Here is an 11,305-nt window from a genome sequence, read left to right as displayed (position 1 = left end):
ACTATTCAGAGAAGTGATTTTTCAAATTCATTCCAAAGAGTTGGATGAGGACCCTGAGGAGTTGCAAAAAATAAATGAAAACAAAAAGAAGAGGACATAAAGGACAAAGAATCAAGAGGTCTAAGCCTCAGTTTCTCCACCTGCAAAATGGTTGGAATGGGATTAGATTTCCAGGCTAAGGTGACATTTGTATTGTAATTCCTAGTCTCCAAATTTCCCCCATTAAAATGATTATAGACATGAAACAATTAAATGTGTGATAGTTTGTGAAATAAAGGCTAATAACAAGTCACTTATAAAGTTTGGAAGGAACTTTCTAGGTGAAGAAAAGGAATGGAATTAGAATAACCAACATTTATGTTGTTTGTAAAACAGAAGAGTATATCCTGCTTAGGTGATGATGTGGAAAATCCTAGCCTGATGACTATTTCTACATATCTATTTTTATATGCCAGGATGGCTGCAGAACTATTTATATACGCTTTCCGGTGACTATATATTCAATCTCCCAGACAGATTACATTTTACCTTACACCTACCATCTAACTGCCTGCCACCAGCTTAAAGTTAGAGGGCCTATAATATTAGAAAAAAGGCCAACATCAAAAACTTTGTCTATTTCAAGACCTGTAGCACCATAGAGGTGCTGTTCTTGGGCTGTAATAGCTTCTCTGCTTTGGCCACCAACAGCGCTATACTTGTTAGCATACTCCTTTTCTAGACTTTCTAAAATACTTGCAACTTCAAAAGCCTGATGCCCATGCAGACAGTATAATTTGTGGGGAAAAAGCAAAGACCAGCCAAGTGTAAGCAAGAAAAGACTACTCAGAATTATACCACGGGGTTTATTTATGTTTGGGCCAAGATTCAGTAGCCAGCAAGAATGAGAGAATAAGATTGTTTAAATCTAAAATATCCACCAACGTTTCTTTATGTTCAAAGGTGGGGATTTTAGAAAGTGACTGGGTCATGGTCGAAATTTATTCATCAGTAGATTGAGTAGTCCGTTGCTGAATTCATAACTGTGTTGTTAGACATGGATCCTTTTTGGAAGATTTGGCTCACTGAGGTTGTGACCCGGAAAGATGTATTTTTGTCCTTGTCTTCACCCCTCCCTCTCTTTTTGCTTCTTGGTTTCCACGGGCGGAGCAGCCTTCCTTCACCATGCCTTTCCACACAGTTTCTGCCTTGGTGCCTTGCTGTGTCACACAGCGAGCACACCCTTGTCCCTGCCTGCACCCAGTGGACAAATGAGCAGGGCAGAGCCACTGAGTAAGAGAGCCCTCCCCCTAGACTTCAAAGACTAGAAGGTTCAGCAGCAAATCGCCACACAGTGAGCCTATATTCAGTCTTACCTGCCTCCTGCAGAATGACTAGGAGAAGTCAGCAGCACAGAGAGCCCTCACTCTTGTCGTTCTGCATGCAGCAAAGACTGAGGACTAGTTAGCCACACAGAGAGCCAGCCCTCACTGCTGCCTCATGCAGGGATATTCCAAAAATGGACTGAATCCTCTGAAACTATAAGCCAAATAAACCACTTCTTTAAATTGTAGGTGTACTTTATTCCAGAGACCAGAAAATGACTAAAACACAGAGAGTTTTCATGTGGATAAAAGGGTGACTTCAGGTGTCCCCTGACGGAAGGCTGTCAGCCTGGGGAAAATATAGACAGGCCTTCTAGAAGCAGGGCCTCCTACATGATTGAGTATGGGACATATGTGGCCTTTTCTGGTTAGCCCTAAAAAGAAAGCAGGGGCAAAAATTAGAGAAGGTGTTGGTTATTAATCAAGTTGTGTTCATTTGAGGCTGATTGTTGCAGGGACTATTGTTTAGTAGCTGCCTAGACTGGTTGCTAGAGATCATGATCTGCCTCGCTTCAAGTACAACTCGTATAGATGGTAGTCTGGCTACTGTTGATGATTGGTTGGTTTCCTGGGACAGAGGCAGATCTATTTTTCTATGCTGTCTGGTGACTGTCTGTATATTCAGTCTCTCAGATAGATAACATTTGGGGATGTTCATGGAAGCCACAGATCGGGAAAACTCTTACAGAGTATACAGAAAGATTAATTTTTCATACAAATGCTTCTGGATAAAAAAGAATCATGGACTGCCACAGGCTTTGTGACAGAAGAATCTCTCAATCCCGGAGGCAGATCACTTAAATCACAGAGTAAGAGAAAAGTTCTTCTCAGCAGAACCTAAATTCTACCTGCAATACATGCATTGCTTTTGTTCTGAGATCGGTCTTCAGCAAGAGAGTATTAAGCGCACCCAAAGAGAAATTTTATATTATATCTGATGGCAAACACCAAAACAGGACCCTTACCTTCTCTGTCCAAACAGAAGCAGTAAATCAGCATGAAAAGTAGAGTATCAAGTACCTTAGAGAAGAATCACATCTCTGAAAAAAACATTAGAAAATATTTGCCTTTTTGACAAAGATATTACAGACTTCATCGCAAAAATTAAAATACATTGCAAAAATTAAGAGTATATTTCCCTAGAAAGGAAATCAAGATAAAAAGACAAAAGACTGATTTAATCTGAAATCAGAAAAGCTAATGACTCTCTAAAACTACAAGAGTAGAATTAAAATACAAAAATGAGCATATTTAAAGAGAATAATTTACATTTATTTAGTCTCCACAGGAAGAAAATACTAAAGAATTAGTTACGCAAGAAATCAGAGGAAAAGATAACAAAAGATTAAGGGTAAATAATAAAAACAAAAGGAAAAGTAACAGAGGAGAAATAAAAGACAAAGAGGAGAAAGAGAGAGTAGCGGAGGGAACGAGAAAGACTGACAAATTAAAAACTTCAATGCACCTGCAGATTAAAAGGTTTCCTCTAGATTCCAGGAAGACAATATAAAATTTGTCAGTAATATTAAATTGCAAAACTCAAAGAAAAAAATCTTGATTTTCAACAACAGAAGAAATACATAAGCCTCACATTTCTCCTCCATCAGAATAGATCCCAAAAGAAAATAGAGCAAGGTCTACCTAGTTGGGTTAGAGATCAGAGAAATATCTACATATAATTAGCTATTCCTTCACAAACAGAACAGAAAGCCATGTTTCCACATAAACTTGGAAATTGCAAAACTAATTTTCACATAGGGCACTGAAAGAAAGACTTCAAAATATATTTCAAATGACCAAGAATCTAGTGGAAATTAAGGATCCAAAATATGAAAGACATAGCATGAAGAAAAAAGCAAAGTTGAACGCAGAATAAAATTAAGCATGTAGTTGTCATCTGTACAATGTTTGTTGTGAAAAGCATAAAATAAATATAAAACTTTAAAATTATCTTTTCACTTATAGGGTGAAATGTAAAAAAAATAAATTTGGTACCTTACTAATCAAGATAAGTACCAATAAAATTCAGATTCATCAGCAAAGTGATAAAATGAAAAAGTTCGCTAAAAACATTCCAAGATTACTTTTACATAGGGCAGAACAAAAAGTCATTATACTGTTTTATTGATCATTCGAAAAAAATTAGATTGTACTGTACTTTTGGAAAAATTCAAAGCTAACTGTCAATGGGATTTAAAAAATGATACACGCCTATTTTCTAATCATTACAGAACAGGAAAAGCAATATTCAAGAACCTGCAAAGGATAAACATGGCTAATATTTATTTAACTCTTCCTCTACGCCAAGTGCTACATGTTTACTTATTTCTCTCTCTTTTTCCATCTATTGTCCACAAGCATTCGATGAAGTACATGCTATTTTGTATGCCATTCTTGAGGTATGAGCAACTTTAAAAATCAGAAAGATTCTGTATATTGTTCAAAATAGCATGTAAATAGCTGGTTAGGACTGCAACTTAAAACAGAAACTTTGCCTGCCAAACTGGTGCTGAGCCACAGGGATACGTTTTCTGAGAGCCATGACATGACAGGACCACTGATATTATTTCATTTAAGTTTTCTACAACTCTGCAAGGTAAGTAGAGTCATAGTCACAAAAGTAATATGCAGAAAAAAAGTGTCCTCATGCAAATCAGTTGTCCTGGTGACTTCCATCCTTTATGTTGAATCACCAAGACTTAGGATTTTTGCATTTTGTTTACTTATATTTATTTTTGTATCATTTTTCCTAGGCCTGATACGAGACAGATAGTAAGAAAAAGACCCAGAGACAATATGAATACCAAACTACTCAGTATTAAATATATTAAATGTATGTAGTGAAGCTAAAAGGGAGACTTATTATATTGTATTGATTATACAAATTCAATCTGGCATTAAAACAAATAGATAATAAGGTTAAATCCTACATTATATGATGCCAGTTACATTACATATTATAAATAACCCTCTACAGTATAGTGCATATTTTTAAATTTTAGATACATATATAGATATGCATACCTATTACAAATACAAAGGGCAATGAACAATATATAAAAATTCAATACCAGTAAGTTCTACATCAGAGAGATTCAAAGACAGAATCAAAATAATGTAATTAATAAATTTATCTTAGTTAATTGAGTTTCAAATTCTCTAGAAAAATGATCAATAATGACTTACCTTAAATTCAACCAAATATTTCTTAATTCCATAATTACAGAATTACAAATTATGGAAACCAGTTTATCTAATTATATGGCTATAATTTTTAGAAATTAAAAATTGTTTAAACAATACAAAAAATCTTCAATATTAAGACATTCAAAGACAATAGTCAGAAAGAGAGAAATCATTGATGAGAATACCAAAAGAATATTTAAAACCGAATTATAAAATAGTTTATGGGACTATAAGAGATATTCGGGCATTAAATAACTCAAGAAAAAATTCTGATAATCATCCTAATTGATGGCTAAAAATAATTAAATTGAATCATTTTTCTTGATTTTGTAAATTTAAAATAAAAAAATTCAAGAATAAGAACATAAGACAGAGGACCAGTCTTACCCGAAAAGCAAGTGCTGTGTTTAAGTTACTGCTAGTCACCCTTGTTCAGGTCAGGAACATGGCTGTCCTCTGAGACTGTTCTGGACGCCATGATGGGATCGTTAGGAAGGGGCAGTAGTGTCATTATTAATGACCAATGTGACTCTACCCAGATATCCGCATATGATGTGAGAAACCTCTGCCACCTAACGGCGAAGTCCAACATCATGCATATACACAGATAATTTTTTCAAACACCACATTTTCCAATATACCAGAAATAATTTCATAGTAAAATTGGCAGTTTTTTCAAAAGTATTAAAAACTATTAACATGTTTTCTCAGGTATATTATATTGTGAAATATATATATTTTTTTAACCATGTGTTCTTAATAATGTAAAGAAAAGCAGAATTAGCTATCAGAAGTATCCATATTTCTGATGTGTAGACAGAACACAGTGATCTATTATAATTCAGTGTGTAATTTAAATATAATTCCCATTAAAATATTCTTTGGAGCTTAAAAAATAATATTTAAGAACTGAAGGAATATAAATGTGATAAGTTACTAAAGGAGTATTTTGCTAAAAAGCAATGAAACAAGAAAGCTAATAAGGGAAAAGAAAAAAATATGAGAAAATGAAAAAATGGAAATTAAGTGTTTGTAAAGAGGGAGGGGAGGAGGGGGTGAAGGGAGGGCAGGGACAAGGAAAAAATGAGAACCAAGACCTGTCATGTAAAGGTACAAGATCCCAATGATGAATGTAACTGCATTGTATACCTGAAATGTACCAATAAACTCAATGAGAAAAAAATTAAATTAAATTAAATTAAAAAACCATGAAATGGGATACGATTTTGGGATAATAAAATATCCTATCCACAAAGATGTTTTCAATTTTACCAAATTTCATGAAACATTTATGAAAATTACAAGTGTAATTAAAAATATTAAGACTCCCTGTGGACAACCGGAAAGCAAACAAAATAAAAAATTCATGAAAGAGAAAGTTCAAATGACTAAATATTTGGGGGTGAAATCACGAGTAGTTATTAAAAAATGCACACCAAACAACACACTAGTCTTAACCTATCTCATCTAGAAATCAGTATACAATGGACATCGTCGATAGGGCTGTGATAAAACAACGGACTGACAGTGGAAGGGTCGTCATTTTCTGGAACGTGATTACGAAGTGTGGGAGTGAGAGAAGGACGCGAAAGAGAAAAGGAAACAGGAAGTAACAGAGAAAACGCAGCGTTCTGGGACGGATGGTGAGATTCGGCAGTGTCATCTCCTTCAGCCTTTTATGTTTCTCAAATTTTACATCATAAGCATTTGTTTCAGCAAATGAAGAAACAATAACGTTGATGTTACTTTTACTTAAACTGAAAATAGTATGCAGAGTTGAAGCAGATGATCTCCAGGATGCCCAGCTGTAGCTGAGTCTGTTGCTCCAGCAGGGTCCACCACCGTTCACCACAGGTATTGAGGAGGAAAAGGGAGCCAAAGGTATCTCAACCATGTTTGGAACTGTGTATGAACTACCATGAACTTTACCTCTTCATAACTTTCAAGATTGACAGTGTATTTGGGCTTTTTTGTTTCATAAAAGTGGATTAAGAAAAAGTTTCCCCTGCTGGTTCCAAATTGTATTAATATATAAGCAATGAAAACAATGGATTGTTTAGATGGTTTTAACAAATTACTTAGACTCTTCAATTATGAAAGCAAGACCTACAAGTTATGTTCAGCAAGCAAATTTAAAATGTCCATAAAGGGGTCGGGGATTTAGCTCAGTAGTTCCACAGCCTGCCTTGCAAGCACAAGGTCCTGAGTTCAATCCCTGGTACCAGTAAAATAAAATATCCATAAAGGAGAGCTTCCGAATATTGCTTGATCATATGGGAAATTTATAGCTTTATTTTTTCCCATTGTTTAGTGGTACATCTAAAGCAAATAATGCAGTTACATTTTGAGAAAGATTTAGCATTTTAAGAAATGAGTAGCATCAATAATTTTTCTTAGATTTGAGAATTATATGAAGAGATTTTAAAGGGGTGTGAATTGTAAGATAATTCCCAGTCACTTTTTCAGATAGACTAACTGGCTATTCATCCATTATTGCATAACATGATTGCAAAGTTTGTCTCTTGGGAAAAATACAGCACTTTATCGTAGCTGCATACAAATTTTAATTATACGTGGGAATCAAATTTAACAGTAAAACTAAACAGAGAATCTACTAAATGACAGTCAAGCTAAACTGTGACACTCAAACAGGCTTTTCAATATACAGCTTAAGTAATGGACTCAATTTATTTATTTTTTTCTTATTGAGTTTATTGGTAACTTTTAGGTATACAGTGCAGTTATCTACATCATTGGGATCTTGTACCTTTACATGACAGATCCTGGTTCTCATTTTTTCCCCATACCCCTGCCCTCCATGAGCAATGAGACTTTCTGTTCACTTTGATCGTATAAAATCTAAATGCAATTGATGGGTTTTGATTTAATCCCTAGCCTATTGGGCCCATCTCTGCCTTATATGATAGTTTAAAACTAGTATTTCATTTTCATGTGTGTGCACTGGGAATCTGAAGGGAATACCATCAAAATTTGCTTACCTCGTCCCAGCAAAGGCAAGATTGCTTTGGGGAGATTATTTCCTAGAATAGAAATTTCATTTATTTCCATCTATTGTCAAGATAATTTTACTTCAGAGATAAATTCCCAGTCCAATTAATCATTAGTCTGACTTTTCAAACCTAAAAGTTGGGGGAATTTTGCAGTTTACTATTTGTAAAACACAAGATAGACAGATCAAGTTAATTAAATTAAACAGTTTCTGCTGTCCTTTCACTGTTCTCTACAATAAACTGTGTTCACCTCAGCCACAGGTTTGCATTCATCAAAATACCATGAAACAGTCATTGTCAAAGTAATTTGGCTAATTAATTGTAATTTTAGAGTTTGATCTACAGCAAGATCTTTTTCTTACTTTTTTCCATCATATGTATTCTTCTCACCCCATGTAAATCAAAAGTCTGTAATAAATCTTCATTCACACTTGCTTCAATACTCTTTGGGTCTTCATGTCAGTAGGTTCTAGGAATTTAACACTGTATGCTAAACCTTCTCCAAGCTAAGTACCAATATTCACATTTTCTTATCAAACTCATTTTTCAGTGCATTTTTTTCTTGTTTAAAATAATTCTCTAGTGTTTCCAACCTTTTGGTAAATCGAGTTAAACGTTTTCTGTAATACATTAGGCCCTCTAGCATTTCTCTATGAAGTGGTGTGCAGCAAATTCCACAGTGGCCATTGCAGAGAAGAAGGTGTGGAAACCACTCCTCAGTCCTCTTTCCTGACTCTGGGGCCTCTCCCTCCTCCCAGCCCTTTGATTTCTGCCCTGTGGCAGTGAGTGACTAGGAGTACACTGTGAGCTATTTTCCTGCCATAGTAATTTCAATAATTTCACCATCTTTTAGCCAAGTTAAGTTTTGATCACAAACATGTACTTTTGGTTCCAATACATGGTTTTTCTAATTTATCAAAACCAATGTGCAGTTCCTTATGTCATGGTCCAAAACTCCAATGGCTAACTTTAATTTAATGACTCACATGCCAGATCTACTTTGAAAAATAATTTCCATTAATCTTCAACCCTAATCCATCCAACTAATACGTTTATTCCTCACATACAGAGCACTCAGGACCCATACGGCAAGCATAGACCTTAACGATGTGGTGTCTGAGCTTCTTAAAGGAATAATTTTTTAAGCTTGAGGCAAATTTTATAAACTCTTCTGCGTCTTGGTCTCACCAACTTTGATTATAAGCCATCAAGGTGGAAAGAGGACGTAGTAAAACATTCAAAAAAGCCAAGACATATGAAAACAGAAAGGAAAATGAAGGAAGGAAGAGACTCAAGAAAGTTACCAAGAGCATGGAACAGGCTTTCTTAGACTCCTGAATTTCTTTCAAATACATTTATGGACTTTGTGACACACTCTTTAGTATTTCCTCCCCTAAGGAGAATGGATTCATCCAGTTGTAGCACAGGATAGGGTATGAATTGATTTCAGCTTCATGAGAAAAAAACACAAACTACGAGTGGTTGGAGCAAGAAATCTCTCTCTCTCTCTCTCTCTCTCTCTCTCTCTCTCTCTCTTATCGAGGCAGATTAGGCACCGTGGCTCCACAATCACTACAACACCAGGCCACTCCTAAGGTGCAGCAGCAGCCTTGTCAGTAAAGATGGCTGCTTGTCCTTTCACAAAGCTCCCCCGTGGAGGCAGAAGAGAAGAGATGACAGCTGAGGTGCAGGTGGCTCCCTATAAATGTCCTTCCATACCTGTCTAACTGTTGCTCACCTCACTTGGTCTAGAATTTAACAATAGGGCTATACCAGCTGTGAACAAGTTTGGAGGATTTAGTTTTTATTCTACCAAATGACATTCCTAGCTAGGATTTGCGAGAATTGTGATGAAAGGAGGGAGAGAGGCTATGGAGGAGAAAGTATCATTGTCTTCCAGCGATCTCATTGTTAAATAATGATCTGAACCGTTAATGACACGTGAAATCTAATCACCTCCTCTTCTTATGCTCGGTACAGCTTTGCCTCACTGGAGTCTGACTGATAGATTCATCCTGCAAACTCAGCCATGATTGCAGAAGACGCATGGCTGAACACAATACCCACATAGATCATGGATATCACAAGTGTGTATTTATAGACATCACATTAAACTACCTGCACATGGGATAGGAAAATAAAATGTACATGAAAGTCCATGAATACTGATTACTTAAATTTAGGTCATTCTAATGAACACACAAAAATGTTCATCTTTACCCTGACTCCATCTGAGGAACTTGTCCTCTGTTGTCGCTGTTATTTATTTATTTTTAACAATTCCACTGTTCTGTAGATACCTAAGATGAACTAGCTCAGAATTTGGAAGTGGGAGGCGAACCCAGGCCCTGCATCTCTTCAGAGTGTCTTCTCAGTCCAGTGACTACCACGCAAGCTGTAGAATATGAGCATTAAGCAATGTGGTGCTGATGCTTTTAATTGCACTCAAGAGTAAAGTGCAATTAAGAAAATCTGTGATGTGATTCACCTCTCTGTATACGGAAGACTTTTGCACTAAATAAAGTCACTAAGGTGAATTAAACACATTTCTGACTCTCCTTTGAAATGATTCAACTTTTTTTCCCCTTCCAGCTTAATTAGATAAAGCCATTACAATGATATAATGTGCAGTAACAAAATACTTTCCAAGTGCTGAAAGAGGGAAGGCTAATACACTTGACATGTTAGAAAATACAAAAAGATTTAATGGAGATCCTTTAGTGCCTTCAGATAGGCTGTTTAATGCTATCTGTTGGTACAGTTGGAAGCCTGTCTGAACCACCTACTGCTCTTTCTGACAGTCCATCTTCTTGGAGTTCCATCCTTCTTTGGTGCAGGTGACAAGTTCAGAAGGATAAAGCCTCCCTGCTTAAAAAAATAATGTGAGCATGAAGCCTCACGACCAGTCATACAGAACATTGGCTTCTCAATCTACATCTGCCTTGCTGGTTCATGCGGCCTCTAACGACCACTCTCTCTGTGGTAAGGTGTCCTTGTGTGTGAAACACAGGCAATAGAACAGTGGTGTACAGTCCTCCTTACAGCTCCAGAATCCTGTTTCCATCCAGTAGCCTTCCTACTCAGAAAGAAAACGACTAATTAAGATTTCTTGTCCAAATCATCGCTTTAGTCTTATCTGGACCAGAGTTCTTCCCAGAATAGCGGCAATGACTGGAGGGAAAATGCTCGATTTGAACCTCTCTCAGGTCCTCTTGACAATTCAAATACACCCAGTTAAGGGAATGTGCATAGAGTGCATTCAGGGGCATGCACTTGACACAGAAAACACCTGGCAGATGTCCTTTTGTGATCTCCAGTAAGGACCATTACTGAAATCCTGTGAATTTCCAAGATTAGTGATGCAATGGGTAGCTTTCCAATAGTCTGGAAAAAAAAATCCAACTTGAGAATTATTCATAGAGGCTCTGAGGGTCTAAGGGGGTAATTCCTATAATAATGCAGACACTGAGAATCAATTTTTTGAAATTCAGACTGAAACCTAGGAGGCCCATGTGTATGCAATAGGTTTGGAATGTACCTCAGTTAATGATGGAAGCACTTTGGATATAGGAAGTGGTCTTTGACCCACATCCTGAAAGGTAGAGTCAAAGGGAGTTATGGTTTTTGTCCTGAGGTATCTGAATGGGGTTAGGGCTCTGACTGAGACGTGGCCTGGAGTTGACTGGGAAATGCTGAGGGCCTAGTGAAGAACATGACAGCAAAAAGAACACCCAGACATACAGA

The sequence above is a fragment of the Fukomys damarensis genome, unplaced genomic scaffold (assembly GCF_012274545.1).
Source record: "Fukomys damarensis isolate Sample0158 unplaced genomic scaffold, DMR_v1.0_HiC HiC_scaffold_6, whole genome shotgun sequence".
Taxonomy (NCBI): Eukaryota; Metazoa; Chordata; class Mammalia; order Rodentia; family Bathyergidae; genus Fukomys; species Fukomys damarensis.
The sequence above is the reverse complement of the archived record's forward strand: the minus strand, read 5'-3'. Positions refer to the sequence as shown.